Source organism: Bidens hawaiensis, unplaced genomic scaffold (assembly GCF_021521415.1).
Source record: "Bidens hawaiensis isolate Kalapana, Puna unplaced genomic scaffold, B.hawaiensis_p1.1 tig00002125_1, whole genome shotgun sequence".
Classification (NCBI taxonomy): Eukaryota; Viridiplantae; Streptophyta; class Magnoliopsida; order Asterales; family Asteraceae; genus Bidens; species Bidens hawaiensis.
Genome location: NW_027491113.1, coordinates 1,106,979 through 1,117,927, shown reverse-complemented (window position 1 = coordinate 1,117,927; position 10,949 = coordinate 1,106,979).

Here is a 10,949-nt window from a genome sequence, read left to right as displayed (position 1 = left end):
CTTAATCATGAAGTAATGTTATATGAAAACTTGATTGTGAATGAATGTTTGTAAAATACGATCAAGGTTAAAGATCATAGCCTCGATTAATAGTCTAAACTATAATTCAAATAACTTAAACGTAATCCCTACCATAACACGGATACTTAGATTGTTTATAAGAAAAAGGCAGGGTCTTGATTTACTCGATTATATGATTGCTACTTGATTATAACTTCGTTTCTTGCACGAACTTCGAGAAATTGGCACGTCGGCTTGTTACGGCAATGGGGCACGCCTTTCAAGGTTAAGTGTGTTTAAATGTAGGTGTGTTTGGGATGAATGGAGCTCATGCCGCAATTTTACGCCACCATATGCGGTGGTGACACGTGGCTTGCCATAACGTGCCACGTGTTGACACGTGGTTGGACACGTGTCCGGTGACTCACCAAGTCCATCGCGCTACGCGATGGGTTGAGTGTTAACCCGTCGCGTACCGCGATGGGAGAAGATTTTCAGAATTTGCACTTTTGGTCCTTATACTTTCTAAGTTAGTAATTTAGGCTCAAATTTAATAGGGTAAAAGACGCGGGGTTACAGAAAAGCTCGAAAAAGAAATGAAGTGTCACTACTGATGTGGAAGAAAAAGGTATGCCAAACTTTAAGGGTACACAAATAAAGTATGTTTTTCTGGAATTTAAAGTTTTGATAATTCATAGTTGATCATTGTTTTTTTAATAATGCAGGGTCTTTGAAAAGGGGGTTTAGGGACACAATTCAAAATCCGATTTTTATTGAATCAACCGACAGGAAAAAGAGTTGAAAGAAAACAAAGCATCATGATATTGAAACATGTAGTATGAATTTAAACTGTTATTGCTATAAGATTAAAAATTATGTTGTATTATAGTGATGTTGAATAAGATATTGGTTTGATTATTATAAAATACAGATTCAGAAGAAAGTGAAGAAGATTTGCTAGATGCTATGTTGAAAAGCAAAGGATCTTTAAAAAGAAAAGGAAAGGAAAAAAGGAAAATAATAATTCATAAAGATTCAGGTATTTAAAACATTGTCATCATTATAGACATCCTATATTATAAAGAATTTAAATCTAATATGTAGAGATAGAAAAATTTTCATATTTATTTGAATGAACATATTCTGAAGGTAGTGATTATCAAGAGGATATGACACCAAAAAAATGGAAAGTGCAGAAACAAAAGGAGCGGGAAGTAGAGTCTGAATCAGGTAGTATATATATTGAGTAATGCTTTAAATTATAACATATGTTATACTCTAATAATATGGAATATTGGTTTGATGGAATGTGTTTGAAGCAGATACGGAGGAAAGTCAGGAAGGAAGATCCGAAGACGTGAATCAACCAAGAAGCACTTCAAGAACTAAGCGAGGGGGTAAAATAAGTTTCAGAAAAACATGCTTTCAGGTAAAATTTAAAGTTTGTGGTAGTATTAAATTTTTTAAAGAATGGTAGTGGAAGTAGATGAGGAAGAAATTTATGTTGGTTAGAAAAATAAAGTTATAATATATGTTATTTATTAAATAAAATTAATAAAATAAATCAAACAGGTAATTAGTAGCATGTTTTAAAAAGGTTTCAGAATTAAAAAATAAAATTAATGATTTTTTTAATACTAACAGCCTATGAGGGAAGAGATTCTCAGTGGGAAAACTCAGACGGGGAGGAAACAAGTATATATTGTTACTTACAAAAGACTAAAATTTTTGTGAAGTTTAGATCAAAGTTATTAGGAAAACTAATTTTAATTACATAACAGGTGAGAAGGTCCAGTGGTCAAGAAATTTTTTTTTGGGGAAACTAACAAGAGAGTGTAAAATAGATAAGGCAGAAACGACGGACGAAGAAAAGAAGGAAAAGTGGCATGGTATAAGGACAAGGTCGTCGCCGTCGCATCTAGCATGTGCATAAAGGAATTGAGAAAGAATCAAAGGGAGGTGTAAAGAAAATGGGGTTTGGGAGGATGCTAAAGTTTAATATTGACGGGATACCAGCCAAGTTAGGGCATTTTGTGGTTGACAGGTTTGAAAATGGGGTTTGGGAGGATGCTAAAGTTTAATATTGACGGGATACCAGCCAAGTTAGGGCATTTTGTGGTTGACAGGTTCAATCCGGATGAAATGACAATAGAGGTTGAGTCGGGGAGTATTAAGGTCACAAAGAAGTCAATAAGAAGATTGTTTGGAATACCATGTGAGGGGGAAAAATTGAAAATCAAAAGTATTATGAAGAATGTCACAAGAGTGTGATTGAATGGAGAGAGAGATATCCAGGTCTACATGTTGCCCCAACCGAAATTATGGCAAAAATAAGGGAAACTGAAGACAAAGACACATTCATGTTCTGTCTTGATTTCATAATGTTGTTTTTATGCATAATGGGAGACTACAAAACTCAAGGGAGATGTAGGGAGGAAATCTTGCATTACATAAGTAGGAAAACAAATTTCAATAAATTTGATTTGGGGTCTTACATTATGTAATGCTTGAAAACATGTAAGGTTGGATAGGAAAGATGTAATGTAAGCAAGTACTTTTGCGGGCCACTAACAGTTTTAACAGAAATTTTGAAGTTAATTTAAGAATGTTAATGTACAGTATGTTTAAATTTGTAAAATATATTAACATGCAGCAAACTAATATTTGTTACTTTTTTGTTACAGCTTCTATATGTTGAAAGCATGGACTTCAAAGAAGTATGTTCAGATGAAAATATGAACCCAATGTCGATTTGGAATGAGGAGTTGTTGTGTTCAAGAGATAAAAAAGAAAGGTTAGTAGAAGGATTCGGAGTATGGGAGAAAAGAAAATTAGAAAATGGATAAAGGAAGAGAAAGTTGATGATGAAGAAGTTTTGCAGGTAAGGAAAAACAAAATTGTAACATATGTTATTTATTAAGTAAAACGTATGTTACTGTATATAATGTTTCTTTTGTAACAATGGCTAAGGTGTGTGAAGCCAAATAATATTTCCAAGAGTTTGAGAGTGTAAAAAAAATTGGATAAAATGTTAACAAAGCTAATCAATAAGAATACACAAACAGAGTTCGAAGAACTTTGTAGCCGTTACAGAAGTGCATTAGTAGTCAATTGTGTGGTAGGAGATCCAACAAATGGTGACAATGATGATACCGGTGAGTTAATTAAGAATGTTTTGGATAATCTGAACTGTGAAGGTAAGAAATTAGAAGAATAATATATTATCTTATAACTTAATATTAACGAGTTTGTGTTTTTAAAACTTCTAAATGATAAAAAAGAGTATTATGAGGAAGAAATATATGTCCAAGAAGAGGAGCATGTAGACTATGCAAAAAAAGTTAGCTTAGACAATGACCAAGAAGAGGATAATGTCAGCGGTGGAGGTTCGTAAAAACAAACATTAAACAATAAAAACAAAATTAATAGATAAAGCAACTCAGTTCATATATAATTATTTTGTCAATCATTTTGTGGCAGATGATAGAGAAAAAAACGAACAAAGTGATGGAGATGAGATGGGAGATGAAGAGGAAAGCGAAGGGAAAAATGAAAATGAGACTGAAATGGAAGAAAATAAGAGCAAAGGTGGCCTAGAGGGGGATGAACAAGAAAAAAATGGGTTGAGTGAACAAGAAATTGAAGAGGAGAATAATAGTAGTGCAAAATCTGAAGATGAAGGTAAGTATTAATTTGTATAAATAGATAAAACATTTTATGTGAAAATACATATAAGTAGAAAAGATGACGTCTGCTATGCATGACAAAATTCTGATAGGCTGTGAAACAAATGATGTGGAAAAAATGGAAGTTGAAAATGTGGATCTCAATGCTGATGATAACACAACCCAAGATGCGGATGACAAGGCTGATGATGAGAAGATGCAGGAACATGAAACCAAAAAAGTTCAGGCGGTTAACGATGCAACACCAAAAAAGGAAAATGTAAAAAAATCCAAGACAGTAGGTAAGAAAAAATTGCATAATTATTGATACAATGTACAGTTTAAAGTTATACATATTTGGAATTTCCAGATCATGAAGATTTTGGAAATGATGGACCCTCTTTCAGTCTAGGTGTTTCATAGATAGGTAAAAAATAAATATTATTTGTTAGTTATCGATATCGTAACAAGTGTAAATGAAAATTCTATTAACAACATATTTGTTGTTTTCTTTATGTGTTGTAGTCACACCAAAAAAGACAAAGAAAGGTGATGATGTAGGGAGTCATTTGCCTCAAACAGTAAAAGAGGATAAAAAAACAGGTTTTAAAAATCAAGTGCAAAAACCAAACATTGGAAAAATAATTTTGCATAAATAAATATTAACATATTTGTTGGGTTCTTTATGTGTTGTAGCCACAACAAAAAAGACAAAGAAAAGTGACAATGTATGAAGTCATTCGCCTCAAACAGTAAAAGAGGATAAAAAATCAGGTATTAAAAACACAAGTGCCAAAAAAATCTTACTAAATATCATTTTGCATAAAATGAATATAATTGTTTTTTTGTTGGTTTCGTATCATGTTGAAATGAAAATTGTATTAACAACGTATTTTTGTGGATCTTTATGTGTTGTAGCCTTACCAACAAAGACAAAGAAAAGTGCTGATGTAGGAAGTTCCTCGCATCAAACAGTCAAAGATGATCAAAAGAAAGGTATTAAAATTGAAGTGTAAAACAAACATTTTGAAATATCATTTTCATATGTTATTTTGTAAATTATACATACATTCTAATTTGGTGAAAACGCGTGTTATATGTAGTTGAGCAGCCGAAAAAGGTAATAGATCTGAGGGGGGTGATGTCTGAAATGGAAAGAAAGAAGCTGAAATTGAAGACAGTGTAAGTTGGAGGAAAATTTGACAAAATGTCAATCATGAATGGGGTGTTAGATATTGAAAGCCAGACAACGAGTTTAGAAGAAAGAATATGGGAGTATGTGATGGTTGGAGATGAAAACAGTAAAGAAAAGTATGATTAAGTTACTAAAACTAATGATTGGGTTATTATTGTGTCTGTGCTACTAACTGCAATGTTATTGCATTTCAAAAAATGAGGACAGAAAAGTTCAGGCCTACCATTAAAGTAAGTATAATTTTGGATTTTGAAAAGAATAATAAATTTTGTTGTGTTCTTTATGAGTTACAAAAACATAAGTCCTAATAAAGGTATTAAAATACAGGAAAATAATATTCAAAACAAATCACGGGCTGACTGTTGAAGTGGAGGAGATTAGGAGTTTAAAATATGAAGAGAGGATAAACAAGAAGATTGTGAACTTGTGGTCGGCGGTGTTGAATGAGAATATAACTTTCGGGACACAAAAAGCTCCTACAAGATACTTCTTAAACACAGATGTGTTGGTAAGTCTGTACTTATTTAAAATAATTGTTGATTGTAAAATCTAAAAAATAATAATTAATATGACAACAGGAAGACTGGATGATAGTCTCGGTGGAATCGGACAAGAATGTTAGAGAAGCAAAGTTTGCACAAAACATGTACAGTTCAATGAGGTCAGACCTGAGTATATATAGTTTCAAAAACATCGACTTGGTCTACTTCTCAGTTATGGAACATGAGGAATATTTCGTGGTGGTGTTTAATCTTAAAAAGCCGTCAATTTTTACAATTGACCACTTCCCAAATATGTTTCCGTTAGCAACAATACGGGATAATGAAGTGTTCGAACTGAAAGACACCGCATACAAACTGGTAAGAATCTAGGTAATACATGGTTATTTATTAAAAGTAAACAAAACATTTTATTAAAAAATAATAATAATGTTATCTATTTTGAAGCTTGGTTTATGTTATATATAAAACAAATATTGAAGCCAAAAAATAATAATAATAATAATAATAATAATAATAAAACAGATATGTTATATTTTGTAGAAGGACATGTTTGTGAGATATTTGGAGTCATGGAATCATCTAAAGAGTCAGGAGATAAAGGAAACTAGGATTGAAAGAATTCAAGTCAAGTGGAAAATCACAAACCATACAACAGAAGGTGGAGTAGTTCTGATTAGGGATGAGATCGGGACCATACCCGTACCTTCACCCGAAAGTACCCGTACCTAAAATCAGTAAATCTTGGTACCCATACTCGTACCCGAATTTTATGGTACGGGTACAGGTACGGGCACGGGTACAGGTACTTTGGGTACAATATTCGCTTTGGTACCCCTTTGTTCTTTTTTTTAAATCACCACTAAAATAGATATCGGTAACTGTACGGTACCAATAATCATTTATCTATAATACCAAAACCGTAATACCGCTATCAAAACATAATACCAAAACTAAAAATGAAAGAAATCAACCATATTATAAAATCCATTCAATCGAGTAATGAATACCAAATGCAAAGTATAAAAAAATTATCAAAATGTTTAAAACAAAATTAACTTATACAAAGAAAGTTGACATTCATTTAGTATTCTCTAGACATCTTTTTATTTTCCTTTTTCATTTTCTTTGTTTATTGTTTCCTCAATTTTTATAGAAAAACAAGAGAGAAAGTTAATACATGTCATTTAATAATATACACAAATACACATACATGAAATAAAAATATACGAATACACAATATATGAATATACACATATATATTGAGAATTAACTTATTTAACTAATATATATTATGTTTTAGAAATTTATGCTTGAAAGTTAAGTCATGAGTGTTGGAAACCTAATAAAAGCCCCTACATATTATAAACGGGTACCAGAACCCGTAATACCCGTACTTGTACCCAAAAGTACTCGTACTTATAATCAGTAAATTTGAGTACCCATACCTATACCCAATAGACACGTACAGGTGCATGTACGGGTACGGGTACGGGAATTCGGGAAAAAAATCTCATCCCTAGTTCTGATGAGGTACATCGAAACTTTTATGGGGGAGGAAGAAAACTTTGAGGCTGGGTTTGCTAGACAAGGAATGAAGAAAAAGAGTCAACTTAAAGGTTTAAGGAAAAAAATCTTGGCAAGAATTGTTTTGTCAGATTTAAACACTCTAAAGCAAGAAGTTTGGACGGAGGCAGGAGGTAAGTAAATTGATTTCTGTATGGTTTTGATAAACTTTATTGTTTGTTAAATGGGTATATTGTAGCTTGTTTTGTTAAACTGTAATTAAGTGTGGGGTCGGCCCGTGTGGGGTATGCACTTGTTTTTGTTGAACTGGATATGTTGAAGGCTGGTTGTTAGGGTAGGCACGTGTAGGTTGTTAGGTTATTAACTTTAGTAAGTGGTTGGGGAAAGACGTGATTGATGTGACGTCTAATTTGGTGCATTTTATGTTTTAAAATATGATGGTGAAAACTATGATGTATGTAGTACTTTTGGGCCCATTTGTTTTTTACTTTATGTTTAAATATGTATGGACCAAAATTTTATTAGGAAATTGAGATTAAATAGTATTCAGTACAGTAGAGAATATTAAGGACCGCAAGGTGTTAAGTGGGGTACAGTAGAAAGTATGGTAGATAGGAAAAAGTAGAAAACTACTAGATGTGACAATATTAAATTTGTACCATACGTACTTGATTGTGACAAAACTTAAACAAACCTGTAAAACAGTATTAAAATAGGGAAAATATGTACACAAGATTATTTATTTCAACTAATTGCGAGTTTATGTAGCAAGATTTTTTTTTAAGATTACATGAAGGAGCACATTAGGGATATAATAAAAAGTATTGGGAAATAGTGGTGGTTTGGTTTGGTTTGGTTTGGTTTGACAAGATAAAGTTAGGTGGGACCTTGTAATGTGTGGTTAAAAAGTTTATTGGGAAATAGAGATTAAATAATAAAATACCGTCTATGTTAGGTGGGACCTTGTGTGGAAGATGAAGGACAAAAAGATGTTTGGTGGGGATACAGTAGAAAGTGTGTTGGGTGGGGGAAAATACAAAAACTGTAGATGTGACATTATTAAAGTTGTACCATGCTTACTTGGTTGTGACAAAACAAGTTAAAAAACATTTTAAATCAGGGAAAAAATGTACACGCTCATATTTATAAAAATTAAACGTGAGTTTATTTAGCAAGGAAATTTTTTGAAAGATTACACGAGGGATAAAAAGATGTTATAATATAATTGAGGAACAGAAAATGAAGTGAATTTAGGTGGTTTTATTTGACAAGATAATAAAATATTTGGCCAAAATATATTTGACAAGTAGATAACATATGTTCGTATTAAAAAACATATGTTCTAACTTTCAACAAAAAAACATATGTTCTCCCCCTTAACCTATGTTCAACCTTTTAGCATAACATATGTTCTCCCTTTTAACAAAACATAACGTACAAATGGTAACTTGATTATTATGACAAAAAAAAAACTATGAGCTGGTCGAGTAGACACTATAAAAAGCGTTCATCTTAAAGTGAAATGACATCCAACCACATTGTACTATGATGTACTTTTAAAGGTTGTACGAGATTAAATTAAATTAAATTCTTTATTCATGCAAGTGTCTTGCATTTGAAAAACTATATAGCGTTGCATTTGAAAAAAAACGGGACTGTAAACATACATGTAGGTACCAACACCTAATATAGCCTTGCATTTGGAAAAAAAGTTAAAATCTTGTAAATTAAAAATATGTTAAATCTAAAAAGAAATAAGAATTCGAATTACATCTCTTAGTATAAATATGTTAAAAATAGTTTGAGTGATAGATGCCATTAAAAATGAACTTTTATTGTTAAAGCATATTATACTATCTTGTACTTTTACAGGTTGTTTAATATTAATTTAAACTTTGTATTCTTTCTAGGGTCACATTTATCTCATTACTATACAAAATTACTATGTAGGATAAGACATAATAAGTAAAGATAACCTAGTTAGGGAGGGATACTATACATATGTGTAGTGCACATTTACCGAGACGTAAGTTTGAAACTTTACAACTAAAGATAATCAACATAAAACAAAACAAAGGAAAAATTTAGGTCATTTAAACTAAAAAGAAGAGAAAAAAACACAACAAAACAAAAGTGAGAATCACAATAAGAATGTCCCATCTGCGTAATTGACGTTGCAAAATTTGGACATCAACTTGAAGCTTGTTTTTTGATTTCAACAACCCATGGATTATTTGCTTTGAACTGTCACACATGGGTTGATCTAGCCAAACAAAATAACCACACTGGTTCTCCTGCAGATTGAAAACCATAAACAAAATAATAAAAAATATATAAACTGAAATTGAAAAATAAATTATGCAGACAAGAACATAATATACCAAATGAGGACATGAGTAAAAACGGCGACCATGATTCAAATCAGTCCAGGACATACGTAGGGTGACAACCTTATGGCAGTAGCAAACATACATGACTGGTGTGTGTATGGTAGATTGAGTTTTTGATTGGTATTTAACAAGAGTGAGGGGGTGGAGGAAAAAAATTTAAATTAATAAAAGAAAATAAATGTAAGTATAAATGGCAAGAGATAAAGTAGGTAGGTAACTTAATTAATTGATACGAGAGGCCATTGACACGTTTCCCAATATAGTAAACAAATAGATAAGTAAACAAACAAAGTTCCAGTGCACAAGTACAGTAACAAAACAAAATCTTCCAAAGATAGTACACCAAGATAGTACAAATACATTAGAAAACATTAAAGAAACAAAATAATACATTTAGAACATAGTTTCCAACAAATGTTTGCAACACAAACTAACGAACAAAGTAGAAACATTTGCAACAGTAACAGAAATCAAAGGAGGGGGTCGGGTATGGATAGAGAGTGGTGATGTTATAAAGGGGATTATCAAAATCATAATACAACATCCATTCATCATCTTCATGTTGTTCCCAGCGGCTTGAATTTTTTTTGCAACTTTGTACAACTTTGGGCTTCTCAACCTTCGTTATTTTGGACTTAAAATCTTCAACTTTGGGTTCGATAAATTTTGGGAAAGTTCTGAAAGAAGGTAGGTTCTCTCTTTTGACCACAGGTTTAAAGTAAATTTTAGAAGACGACTCAATTTAATATTAGAAAGAGGAACTAATCTACGACGAGGTGCAGACATGATAAAAATTGAAAAAAAGGAACCTGTAGAATATAAGGGTTTAAGTGTTACCTTTATATAATGAAAAAATAAAGGAGGTTAGATGAAGATGTGATGTGTTATAAATATGGTTGTTATATCCAATGGTCAAATGGTTGTTAAGTCCATTGGGATAATACACTAATTTTTTTACAAAAAAAAAATGTAACAAAAAGTAAGTTGAAACAAATAAAAAACAAAAATATAAGTAACATTAGAGCACTTGTAATGTCATACATGATAATAGGGAATTAAAAAAGAGCATGCTGAAAAAATAACAACAAAATATGAATCAAAAAACTAACATGCTTTCCTATGAAATTTATTTATTCAGTCCACAATTCTTGTTGCATCCCAACGGAGTTCAAGAAACTATCTAAACATCATCACTTGTTTCGGGGTCGGCCAAAGACTTTTTCTTCTTCTTCTTGGGATTTAAAGGGCCATTACGAGAATCATGATAAACATATTCACCGCAAGTACGACATAACCTAGCGACTTTACTTGCCTTCTCAACAGTTTTCTCCGTCTCACCCACCACTTGGCGAACCTTGCCACATCCTTTAGTCCGAACAGCAGCTGGATTCTCAATAAAATCATCACCTTCATTCACATTGCCAATAAGTTCTTCAAAGAAAATTTCATTGTCATCTACAGCATCACCATTTTTAAAACTTTTTACAAAGAACACAGATTTTAATTCTTTAATCTTCATAGCAAAAGAGTTAAGACCTTCAGAATCAACCCTCAACATGTCAGCACATTGACTAACCATTTCCAAAATCTCAAAATGTAAAACACTTTGAGGGTTTGAATCCACACTATAACAAGTTGAAAGTGAGAAACACTTCTAGGTAGAACATCCCGT